At 35.1% G+C, this 14271-nt stretch overlaps 1 non-coding gene across 1 annotated transcript; it reads right to left on the minus strand.

The window, feature by feature from the left end:
• Positions 1–4626: 4626 nt before the first annotated feature.
• On the minus strand, positions 4627–4730 carry LOC124889105. The gene has a single exon (XR_007047721.1). It is a non-coding gene; the product is annotated as a small nucleolar RNA R71 (small nucleolar RNA).
• Positions 4731–14271: the final 9541 nt, after the last annotated feature.

Genomic DNA, 14271 nt, shown 5'->3' on the forward strand with positions numbered 1-14271 from the left:
ACTCTACGATTATAGGGTCTTGGTTAGGTTATTTACTTTTTTGCACTATTGGCTTACGGAGGCAATCTTGCAGTATAGTTGTGTGATCTTTATGTTACTATTTTGTCTGTATTTTTTTCATGTACAATAGTGTTGGAGTTTGTTTCTTGGTTTGCCTCTTTTACCTCAACTTAGCTTATTTATATTAAATCTTTATTGTTCTTATATTTTGATTTAGCTCAGTCAGTCGATGATGCCTACTGAGTACCCATGGTTTTGCACTCATAGTACACTTCTATACCCTATTGGTGCAGATTCGAGTACTAGTTTCCGCCTCTTATTCAATGATCGTATTGAATTGATTTCTTAGATTGGCTGATCTCTTGGAGTTGGAGTTACCTTTTTCATTTTATATATCTATGTATAGTCTTTCATTTTCGAGACAGGTTGTATTTTACCATTCAATACTTATGAATTCATTGTATAGCTTTGGAACCAACATTGCTAAGTCTTGGTATGTTTGTTGCCCTTCTATCTATCTGGTAGACTATTCTGACTGTTCTATTGTTATTTTAAGTCATTAATTATTAATGATTTCTGAATATTAACCCATTTTTTATCTCTTCATACTAGGGTTTGACTTACCAACAAGAGGGTTAAGGTAGGTGCCATCATGGCTCATAAATTGAGTTGTGACACTAGCCTACCTGGACGTTTCTGAAAGCTCATTAAATCCTCCATATTAGAGCTTTTCCTTTTTGAGAAGCCTCCGAGAGCTACCACACTATCAAAATAATGATTTATGCATCAACACAATAAAATTGATACCCATATTACATATATGCACTCTGGGTATGTAATTGGACCAAAAATTCCATATGGGTTATACTTGCGGAATCACCAAATTAAAACTATCAAAGTATCTCTCTCAACTTAATGATCATTTTCCATAAAAATTTTAGCTAAATCCAAGGTCAAACAATCCGCAAATCAATCCTAACAACATCAAGAATTTTACGAAATAAATTCAAATAAGAAAGAAGAGAAATATTCGAACTTGAATCTTTTGTTTTCTAATTTAAATAATGTAAAAATGGAATGTAAGTAGGCAAAAGGAATTTGAAAAATTTTCTGGTATGGAATCATAGTCTATATCTATATAATTAGAATTATGATTTAAGAGTAGCCATTAACTATAGTCTAAAAGATATAGACCATCAATCAGTTGATTCGTTCTAATTCATTGAATTAATCCGTTATAAAAATATCAGAAAAAGAAGGGAACGTTGCTTTTGCAAACATGAATTGAATTTTTTTAACAATTTTTACGAAAAATTCTATCTTTATTTTGGACAGATCATCATAAATGATTAAAGTGTGTCGTTCACGATACAGAAAATATTCAGCCAGAGCTGCTCCTGTATAAAGAGCAAGGTATTGTAATGTAGCAGGGGAATCCGCCGTTTCGGCTACCACAATAGTGTATTCCATCGCTCCCCTTTCCTGTAAAGTCGTTACTACCTGGGCCACAGAAGACGCTTTTTGCCCAATAGCTATATAAACACATAAACCATTTTGACCGGGATTGGATTGATGAGAAAATAGAATCCTGGGTCGCGAACAGTGATTCGATTCATGATGAAGAAAGAGAATTCTTGGTTCAGTTCTCCACCTTAACGACAGAAAATAGGAAGCTGGCGAGAAAAAAGCAGAAGTCGTCACTATGTGTTCGGTGTTCGATAGTCCTCGTATTGGTAATTATTATACGCTAAAATCTGCTATTTGCTGGAATAATCTACAAATAATATAGGATGAATCTTCCCGATGGTTAGAAATAGAAAGATAAAATACGATTTTCAATACTTTGAATTAAACTATAATTTAAGCACAACTCACGGAGATAACAATTATAAAACGCTCAAGAATCTGTCCCCAAAATCATCCCAACTTCAAATACGTAACCCCTCAAAATTTTAGAGCTTAAAATTGTCTGTAATTATGATTTTCACTTAGAAATAAAGGTAGCAAATGAAGAAGGTGATATATGTGTCAGTGAACGCCGCCTTAGCAACTAAACAACCACTAAAGCAGTCGTTGATAAAGTGCCTTATGATCGTTAAAGTGACTAGGCTTTGGCTAATCAAGCTTTTATAAAATGGTCTACAACCATTAAAGTAGCTGCTTCACCATATAATTTGGCACTAATCAAATTCAACAAGTCCCAACGGACTACGACCGAGTGCTCAAAATTGGTTTAGAATCCCATGCATACCAATGAACTATGATACCCTACAAAATTTGCCATTTGGGACTTAATGGAACCATCAAATTTCCATCAGAGGTTGTTTTGACAAAAAAAGGGTCCCACAACAAAGGGACTATTTTAGCCAAAATCTAGCCATGATCCCTACACTAGTCCAAAAGCCTCAAGACCCATACCAATAGCCTAAAATAGACATTTCAGAGATGATGAGGTTATCAGACATTACATTCAAGGTCATTAACTTGATTTTTTGTCCAAAGACCCATTTCTTAACTTTAAAAGCTCTAAAATTGGAAAAGGACTCTAAAAACAAATGAATTACCTGGTAATCTAACTTCCAATCCTAGCAAGTCATAAATGACTGAGGACTGCTAAAAGAAAGCTTGAAATGCAAAAAAAATTATGAAAATTTGAAAAATCAACTGGAGGAGCATTACATCATAGTTGAAGGACATTTTTTTATAGAATATTAAAAATTGGGTAAGTTTTAAAATTTTAAAAGAAGTCAAAATTAGATTTTGACCCAAAATCCACTTTTTTCTTAATTTTGGGATCTAGGAATTTTGCCAAAATATTACAAAATTTATGCCCAAAAAGATTTTGCCAATTTTTTTCCAAAACCTACTTGTTGTCTATGGTCAAATGGATCCAAATTTAAGCAATCGAATGGTCAAAAGCACCCACAAAGTGAGGAACTCAAAGGCAAATGGAAGGAGTAAACCTTGACATATTCTGGAATTTCTGAGGTCATAGGCGTTCCACTCCCTCTAACCTCCAAGATAAGGGAATGACTTATAAACAAACCATAATGTTGAAAAATAGTGTGCATCCATGATTAGGATGTGCCATTCCCCTAATAGCCCCAATGTAAGAGCATGACATACCTTTGGTTCAAAAATGGGCTAACTCTCTCTATTATAAATAAAACACTTCTCTCTTGTTGTAAACACCTTGGACGACTTTTAGGGCTGTAAAGACACTTGAGGAGGATTCATTTAGTGTTATTAATCTTTTTTTTAGTTAATTTTTTATTTTATATAAATGAAATCCTTAGTTGTGATTCGTTGTAAATCCATGAGTGTCTAAACATTCTCATCTAGGGTTTAGGCAAAGATCGTGAACACTTATGCTTTTAATTGAGTTTTTTAAAGTTTATTATCATTGTTGTTTGTTCATATATCCTTACTCTTACGATTCTATATATTTATCACCCTTAGGATAAACTTATATTTCTATTGTGAGCCCAGAAGTTAAGATTTGCGTTCAGGATAAAATATACCTAATTTTCCCAATTTGGTTCATGTACGAGATAAAATATAAATGCATTTAAGTTAGTTCTCACATCCTTTCTCAATGATATAGTTTTGGGGCTAGCTTAGATAGGCGATTAGAGGATGACCATGCCATCTTTATGTTATCAAGCCCATAAATCAACAACCAAGGTAATTAACTAATTGGATGTGATCGAATGGCTAAGTAGGATTGTTCGTATCTCCTTAACCCTGGATTTCTCCCAATTATTGTTCGAGCACTTTATATTACCGCGTTGTTTACATTACTTTAAGATTTCAAATATTAAATGTTATTGGTTACTCTTGCACTTGTTTAATCTTCGTAGTAATACTAGAATTAGGTTGTTGCTGAGCACAAGTCCTTGTAGGATCAATACTTGGCTTCTAAAGGCCAGTTTACTTCTTATGTGACCACGTACACTTTCATGGGCACTAGGACGCAACAAGTTCTTTGCACCGTTGTCTGGGACTTGAAAATTGGAAATTATCTTACTCTTAGTTTTGCTATTGGTTTCATTAGTGCTAACAACTTGATCTTAAATTCTTAATTTGCAGGTACAGGTTTGAAACATAATTAATATGGAAAGGGAAAGGATTTCATTGACCCATATACTGAACCTGAGTGATGCTTCTATCGGTTAGGAGAGAAGTAGTACTTCTCTATCGGATACTTCAAATTCATCAGGAAGAATTTATTCCTGCACCAATAGCAGAAGATCAACTAGCCTGTAGGACAATTTGCAAAGTGGAAATCACTCTCGCAACTAATGTTACCTCTGCCATATGCAAACCAAAACCTAGAGGTAGATCAAGCTTAAATAGAATATAGTGCAGTTACTGCACAATAGTGGGCAATTTACATGCCTATCACATAAGGATTCTCAAGTTAATCTATAGTGCTTCTTGGAGATCAATGATACGTTTATCCCTACTAGATTTTCCATTGATTACGTGAGGCACACTCTCTTACCCTTTTCACTTCTGCCAGAAGCAAATTAATGGTTAAATGTAGAACATTCAAACTTCATCACTACATGGGATGATTTGGCAAAAAGGTTCCTCATTTGATTCTTCCTTGATGGTGAGATTTGAAGGTTAAGTAGTGAAATTCTCAGTTTTAAATAGAAGGATGAGAATTTATATCAAGCATGGGAGAGGTTCAAATATCTTCTCAGGGACAGCCCACATCACCAACAGAAAAACAATGTATTATCTCATACTTTTCTTAAATCTCTTGATAATAACATAAATATTTTGTTAGATTCAGTTGCAGAAGGTCAAGCTTTGGAGAAAACTTATGATGAGCTTTATACTTTCCTAAATCGAGTTGCACAAGGTAATCCTAATTGGCATAAAGATATTTCTAGAAATATGATTAAAAAGCCTGCAGTTATGACTGAGGTAGATAGCATCACAACTTTGGCTGCTCAATTATAAACCTTGCAAAATCAAATGATGATGTAATTTATTAAGTGTCAGGACCTAACCCCAATCCTAGTCGTGATGGGTATGTTAAGCCCACAAAGAGACGGAGACCACCCCCTTATCCTAGTCAACCAAACTACAATATAATATAATAGCGGAGGTAACCCAAAAAAATATATAGAAGATATAGTGATAACTCAATAGGAACTAAGAATAGTAAACAATAACCACCCATACTTTTTCCATAAAAGCCTCTAACCCGAATACCAAGTTAGGTCGGAACATGGCCCCGACCATGGCCAAAAAGGGTATCCAAAATATAAAAAGAAACATATAGGATTTTGGTACTAATAATCAAACCAATGAAATATCCCGCCTTCTGGAAGATGGAGGATCACTACTATAAGGCAAATCAATGTCATACTAATCCACCTAATGCTGCACAGGGGTAAAAGAGGTCTCTTCGGACCCTACATTATAAAACGACCTAGCGTCCTAGGACAGTTATTGAAGCGAGATCTAGCATGAAACTTAGGGAAGTAATAAACTAATGCAAACTATAACTCAGTCCAAAAACATATGCACATATCCATATACATATATATAAGATGTCGGGATAGGGAACAAGGTTTAGCATGATATTTCAAACTACTAACCTGGACTGTGTAGGTCTAACCGTCCTAAGCGTACCCACAATTTATATGGGTCTAGCTTCCCCTACTAAAAGGGTCCCAGCACGTGTTAGCCATATAAACTAGGAAAATCTGTGGAAGGGAAAAAGCCATCAAGGCTCCAACCAGCCCAATATATATATATATACACATATATATACATATATCTATATACATATATATAATATATATATATATGTATGTATGTATAGTTATATATATAATGTATGAAGTATGCACAAAGTCAACAAGACCCACACACCGGCAAATGTTGTGGTTTCCAGTATCGGTCCCCCTGGACCTCCACCTTCCACGACAAGCTAGACAACCCCCTTTAAGTAAAAATTAAAACCATTTACATATTATAATCCATTAACTAAGGATTCTTTAATTTTGGCATTTACCGTTGGTATCGTCAAAATAAATAAAATTAAGCTTGCAAGCCTATTCCATTATTCCATTCCTAACCAATAAGCCAAATAGACTTCAAGTTCAAATTTAGAAACCAATCCATTTCTACCAAGGACTTCCTAAAAAATTTTAAGTTCAGTTAACCTCTTATGCAATGAAAATTTTAAAAAGTGAGTTCAATTATACATATATATATGTTTCGAAACCAATTATCGACGTTGAGTTGAGGGTAAAGTCAATTAAAAACCACTAAACAATAAATTTAGGGGGAAAATCCATGTTCCTCATTTCAATTCACATACCCATGCATTTGTATAGTTAATATACCACAAGATAAAGCATTAACGACAAGTTCAAAACCATAGGGAAACAATTCGAATAATAACAATTCAAATCCCTCAACCCACATTCAAAATCCAACAATTAAAACCACATGGGTAACAATTAAATTCATTCCTTTATATAAAATTAATTTTAGGAAAGAGATAAATGATTAAAGAAACCAAGAAATTTGGAGAGGGAATGTTAATTCGATCCCTAGGTGCTTTGTGTCTTGAAACCTTAGCTTGTTCTTGATTGGGGATTTAGAGAGAAGAAGTAATCTTTATGTTATGCTAACTGATTAAAATAGGGACCCTTAGGGTGTTTTAAGTTTTGGAAGGTAATGGGTAGAAGGAAAAAACCATAATAACCTTAATAAAAATGGGCACGAAATATAGCGCCCAGTTGTTACAGGTCAAGTAACGACTTATAGTGATTGGTTACGATTTACCCCCCTCCCCCAAACTAGTAGCCTAAGCAAAACCTTTGGCCTTCACACTGGTTTGGTCACAGGTCCCACCCTATGACTCATGACCTCACCGTAAGACTCATGGGGTCCAAGTCGTGACCACCACAAAACTGTGGACACCCTTTTTGGTTGGACTATGAAAAGGGGATCTACGACACATGATGAGTAGGTATGATTTGTCACCTAAGTCATTAACTGGGAAGTGAGGGTAAAATTCAAGAAATTTTAGAGTCCAAAACCTAGGGTATTACATTAGTACGATAATAAGAAAGAATGCACACATACCCAAACAAAAAATTCAAAAGCCCATAAGGAAGAGAGCAAAAACCATACCTCAAGAATTTTCATCCAGCGCGGCGAATAGGAATAGATATCTGGATTCATATCCTCTTCATCTTCCCAAGTAGCTTTTTCCACCTTTTGAATCCTCCAAAGAAGTTTCACCAAAGATATATCCTTAGTCCCCAACCTACGAACTTGCTTATCCAGGATCTTGACCTAGACTTTCCCAATAGACAAGGAATCCAAAATACTAACATTCTCCATAGGGTTAACCAAAGAAGGATTACCCATACACTTCTTCAACATTAATATATGGAAAATCAAAATAATACGACCTAGACTCGGAGGAAAATCTAACTCATAACCAATATTTCCAACTATCCTAAAAACCTCATTTGGACCAATATAACTAGGACTGAACTTTTCTTTCTTCCCAAACCTCATCACTCAATCGCCTACTCCAAACTTTAACTCATTTTACCTTACATCTACAAAAAAATTTTGGCGACTTTGGGTAGTCTCATGCCTCTCTAATCACTTTTACTTTATACATGGCCTAATGAACCAAGTTAGTAAAAAACAACCTAGTCTCACCAACCTCATACCACCCAATAAGATGCCTGCACCTCCTATCATGTAGAGCCACAAAAAGAGAATTCTAAATACTTGAATAGTAGCTATTGTTATATCAAATTCAATAAGGGGTAAGTGATCAACCGATCTAGCTCCGAAATCAATCACACAAGACATTAGCATATCTTCCAAAGTAGGGTTAGTTCACTCCATTTATCCTTTCATTTTATAGTGGAAAGAGGTGCTAAGGTTCACCATAGTCCCCAAACCTCTCTGAAATAAATGCCAAAAAGTAAGAAGAGAATTATGTACCTTGGTATGAAATGATGGAAATGTGTGATCTATGCAACTTATCTTCTCACTTCTTGCCTATGAGGACTAATGATATCTATGTTGATCATCTTCCACTTCCATACCGATGACTATATCTCTTGAGATATCCCACCAGGATTCAGGTGTTCAACCTTCACTTGCTGACAAACCATACGCTTGACTAAATAATTTGCGACATCCTTCTTTATATTGCTCCACTGATAGATTTTCTTCAAGTAATTGTACATCTTTTTCAAACCCAAATAAATTGTATACCTAGACTTGTGAGCCTAAGCCAAAACCCTTTTTGTATCCCATCAATATCAAGAACGCACAACCTACCTTGATACCTCAATATACTATCCACCCCATCTCAAATGCCATAACCTTTTGTTGACTCACATCATTCTTTTGACTCACATCATTCTTAATCTACATTAATTATAGGATCCAAAATATTCTTGTCTCTCACCTCAGCACCAAGAAATTTAAATTCAAGAGAATGGATGAATTGAAAATTTTCCTTGAGTCGACTATTGAGCCGTCACAGTCGACTTACTTGGAAAACACTATACATAACAGAGCAGATTAGATTTCAATAAATAGTAAGTAAATAAGTAATTTTAAATAACAAAACAAAGATTTATCCATGTTCGAAACACCAATGTGCCTACTTCCAGTCCCCTCAGGTTTTAAAGCTTCCTTAGATCTTTTCAAAGTAGAGGTTGAGTCCAATGACGGTAAATAAGTTCTAAAAACTTATTTTATTTTTCAGATCTTGTGACATAGCCTCAATTGGTATGAAATAGTTGACTCTATCTTATTCTTGTGTAACTTATTTTAACTAAGAAGTACAAAGCTTTGTACGACTAAGATTGTGACATACTACGGTTTTTCTTTAAAGTTGTGTGAGTGCTTCGATCCTCAATCTTCTCTTTTATACTCTTTAGCTGCTTTGGCTTCTATTCTTCATAAGAAAACCCAAGAGATTTCTTCTTAATTAGGTATTTGAATTGATTCCTTGATTGGGGATGACACCATAAAGTATGTCCATTTCGGATATGTCCATACATAGTATATCCTTCACAGCCATACCTGTGCATAACAGATATGTCCATGTAGATGGTGTGATATTCTTTTTTTTTTTGCTTTTGTCTTGATTGATTCATTTGTCATAAATGTGGGAAGCCAATAGTCTTCGTTTTTGATACTCGTCCAATCTTAGTGCTGGATTTCTTTTAAGTAAATGCTTGCTTCCTTTGTCGAATATTCTGGATAAATTCCTTGAGGATCTTTTTGATCTTTTGTATCTTCAGTTTATCCTGGGAGATATCTTTTTCATTAGTTTGTCCTTATTAAAACATATACTGAGAATATGGGGCTAACAATCTCTGTTATTTTAATACTGACAAATAATAAACAACAATTAACTTCCTTATTTTATCTTATTGATTTGCTCCCCTAGACTTTAAAGAATCTCTAATGTACCTTCTTTCTTTGAGCATTAATTGATGTTCATCCTTTGATAGTCGACTTATTCCCCCTAACTTAAAATCATCTATGATGTTTCTTGCTTTCTTTGAGCTTCACTTGACTCTCATCCTTTGATAGTCAACTTCCTCCCCCTGACTTGCAAGCACCCCTGATAATTCTGTTTTATCCCCATTTTGGCATACTAAAAAATAACAACACAGCAGACAAGCAAAAAGAAATAGTAGACATATAGCAAGTAAGTAATCAAATGAATTACCAAACGACTAAACAAAATAAAATAGTGTGGTATACAGTGAGTAAATATCATTTTACAAACCAAAAAAGAAGGGACAGGATCCCCTTTTGAATAGTAGTAATCATTCAACGCTTGGCCAAAAAGTACGTGAGGGTATCGTGTATGTTATGGAAGAATCGTTCATAAGATTTTTCAATATTTTTAGGGGAGGATTAGGAGTTCTTAACAGATATTACAAGCTCATCATTTGAAGAGTTCACTTCAGACATGAGGGATTCCATGCGAGTAAACACTCTAGTGAATAGTTTGACGCCTTCTTGCTTGAATTCGTCAATGATTAGTCATACTTTGCCTATATCGGTGGTCGTGCTCTTCCCAAACAAAAACCCCATAGAAGTCAACTCCTCAAGTAGCATTACTCCTTCCTCAATATTTTTTAAGCGATCCTTGAGTTCCTCTATTTCCTTTAACACAGGAAGAATGGGGTTATAAACTGACTTGCTTACCTTAGGGAGATCTAATTTTGCTCAAGCAGAGTCCTTTTTGCACTATTTATTTTCTACCAAAATATAGCCTATACTGGTGAAAGTCTTTGAGTCATAGATAGTAGCGACTTCCACGTAGAGAGGGGGCATGCAGAGACGTCAATAGAATAATATAGAAAAATCTGGGTAATTAACAGTCCATAAGGTAGGTTGGCAGAGGCATGAGCATCTTTAGAACTCTCATGCATATATTCGCGAAACCAATTTACCAAATTTATCATGTGATTTTTCACCATGCAATATAGAACAAACAAATCTTGGTAGGTTATTTGTTGAGGGATACCTTTCTGGGGATTAGTGTGGTGGTGATGATGTGGATCATAACGTGGTACTTAAAACAGATAGATGGGGGACCAAAGCTAGAATACATTGTGTTCGGTACGAACAAGGTCTTTTTCTCTTATTCAAAGCACACTTCAAAACCTTTAATCCAGGATCCATTCATAAAGGGATTTGGATAGATTTATCATGAAGCGAGTTCTAGTCATTGGAGAGAAGTATGGACAAGGATTTTAAAAAGGGGGAAGAAAAAGATGAAGAGATGGATAGACGAAGAGGGGTGAATGAATTGAGGGGAAGATGAAAAGAAGTAAAGTGAATGAGGTGACTGCTGAGGTGAAGGGATGGTAGAGAGGGGTGTTGGGAAGATAAAAGGGTAAAAGGGAGATAAGGTGACATAAAAAGAGGTAAAGTAGTGTGACCTTTTTTCAAAAAGGTTTTCCAAAATTAAACAGAGTAAATAATAATAATAAGGCAGTTAAAAAGAATTTTACAAAAATAAAACTTATGACTCATTAATGCTAATAATACCAAGTCTTTATCGAAGAAACAAAATCTTTCTTCTAACAGGGCCTTAGTAAAAATATCTGCCAACTGATTTTTAGAATCAACAAATATTAGACAAAAATTGTCATTTTCTACATGATCTCGAAAAAAATGATGTTAATATCAATGTGTTTAGCACTAAAATAATGCACAATATATTTAGACAAACCAACAGCACTAGTGTTATCACACATTATAGTCACAAATTCAAAAGAAAAATTAAAGCTAGGTAGTTGATACATAATCCATAAAATTTGTGTCCCACAACTTCTAGCTGCTATGTATTTGGCTTCAGTTTTTTATAGAGCAACTGAAGTTTGCTTCTTACCATTCCATGAAATTAGAGCATCACTAAGAATTTGGCATGTTCCACAAGGGCTTTTTTCTATCATTCTTATCTCCTACAAAGTCAGTGTCGTAGTATCCAATTAAGCCAAAATGAGAGGATAAAGAGTGCCATAGTCCAGTATCATTTGTTACAATGAGATACCAAATGATTCTTTTGATGATAGTTTGATGGGACACCTTAGGAGTTAACTGGAACCTTGCATAATTAAACACACTGAACATAATGTCTGGTCGACCGGAAGTCAAATAGAGCAGTGATCCAATCACTCCCCTATATGAGTGATCCAATCACTCCCCTATATGTCTTTTTATCAACGTCTTTTCCAAATAAGATTGAATCAAGACTTGTGGATAGACTCATTGGGGTTCCATAGGCCTTTCTCTTTTTCATGGAAAACTTTTTGATAAATTCCTCCATATATTTGGCTTGACTAATGAAAGTACCTTTGGGAATTTGCTTGATTTGTAATCCCAATAAAAATATGATGTCAAGACCAAAACCAGGGACAGGTTGTGATGGTTATCTCAAGTCCCGCATGGACTGGAGATCACCCCTACACGTAACCAGACCAAACAGACAAAACCCTGAGGTCAGCTAAATTTCGAAGATATAACAAGATAGGAGAATATCAATTTAAAGACACTATAATGAATCCAAGACCAAAACCAAACAATACCAGTATCACTGCCAAACTAATACCAGTACCAGTACCAATAACAACACCGCCCTTGCACACAGTAGTTCGACAAATCCTCTAATAAAAACCAAAGAATATTCGGTCGGGACATGCCCCCAACTATAGCCAAAACTAAGACCAAAGGAATAGTAAAGTAGTAAAGTAATCCATAGCATGAAATGGAGTCCTCAAAAGTATGGAAGCTCACTACTTCAGTCTGACTCAAAGTTATCCCTGAGTCACCTAGTTACTAATCAGAAGGAGTGGAAGTATAATTAACTCCTGCATCGCGTAGAGATACAACATCCGAAGATGATTAACATGGTGAACTCTAGTATGAAATAGGAAAATAAAGATAACATAATGATATGTTAATAGTTTAATATTATTCAAAAATAATGTGCATATTCTAATGCAACAACATACATACATACACATATATGTATACATACATACATATAGATATATAACATGCCATGATAGGGAACAAAGCTTAACATATTTTACAAAACTTTATCCTGGATTGTGTAGCTCAATAGTTATATAATAGTACCCACAGGCTATAGGCCCCAGCTCTCACCCCCCTATTCAAGCCCCAGTGCGTGTAGCCGCACAAACCAGAGAATAATCCCATATATAAGCACATGGGGGACTCAAACCCTCCAACATAAGACAAGGTGACTTAAGCATCCGATAATATAATATTTATAAGGGACTCAAACCTCCCTAATCATGAAATAATAATAAGGCAGACTCGAACCTCTTTTGTCACTTTGACCCCCGCATTGGCAAATGAGTTTCCAGTATCGATCAATCAGAACTCCACTTTCACAACTCAGCTACACAACTCTTTATTAGACACCAATTAAAACAATTGTCATACATTCCTATTCAGTGATACATAATACACTTTTTAGGCATATATTGCTGGTATCGTCATACTAACTACACTTGCAAAGTATCACATCATGCCAATCAATTTCCATTAACTTGGGGAGAATAACTCCCTTTGTTCATTAATATACATTAGGAAACACCGAAACCCTCTGTTCATTAAATCATACTATTGTATTCCAAATACTTCTTTATTATGTGCAATAGTTCAAGGCTAGTTTCATTTTTTAACAAATTCCCACATTTCTTATAACTAAAACCAATTCCACATTATGGGGTAGGTATTATAAATATTTCAAACGTCACAAGTTTAGAAAAATCACAATTCCCTAGTTAATTCACCAAACCCATGCACCCATAAGTCCAAAACCATATTAAAAGCATGAAAATCATATATATAAACATGGGAAACATTGTTTGATTCATAACATTCAAAACAACCCAACCTTTGTTTGCAAAATCAAAATAATAACCTTATGAAAAACACTCTAAATCACATGGTTTTGAAAAATTAACCATAAGGGAAGAGTGACATGACTTAATCACCAAGAAGTACAGGGAGAAATCTCCCTTGAAATCCCTAATTGATTAGCTTGACCCTAAGTGTTCTTGACCTTGAGTATTTAGGAGTGTTCTGAGAGGTTATTGGATGTGTTTCTTATAGCTAATGGTTCCCTAAGTACGTTATAAGATGTGGGTTTTAAGTTGGAAAAGAGGGGAAATATCAAGAATGACCTCAACTTAAAAGGTGGAAAAACTCGTCTTTGGTTATGAGTCAAGCCCTTAACTCGTACCCTCATATTACGACTCGTGACCACAATTTGTAACAAAGTGATGATGAGGACCCCTATACATCGCCCACCTTAACACTCCACCAACCCATTTGTAAGGAGATCTTATGATTCATAAGGTCTAGTCATTAGTAAAGTAACGGCCTCAACCATAATTCCACTTCAAAAACTTAGCATACAATTGTTGATCTTTCACGATTTAAATACAATACGGGGGTGATAAACATGATCTGCCTAACTCTTAGAATACACAAGAATATCATCTATAAACATGATGACGAACAAATCCCAAAACTGATGAAAGTCCTTTTTTATCAAGTCCATAAATACCACTGGGCAATAGTCAAACTAAAATACATGACTAAGAACTCGTAATGACCATACCAGGTTTGGAAGGCATTCTTAAGTATATCCACTTACCTAATCTTTGGCTGATGATAACCGGACCTAAGATCAATCATAGA

This window comes from Capsicum annuum, chromosome 11, assembly GCF_002878395.1.
Source record: "Capsicum annuum cultivar UCD-10X-F1 chromosome 11, UCD10Xv1.1, whole genome shotgun sequence".
NCBI lineage: Eukaryota > Viridiplantae > Streptophyta > Magnoliopsida > Solanales > Solanaceae > Capsicum > Capsicum annuum.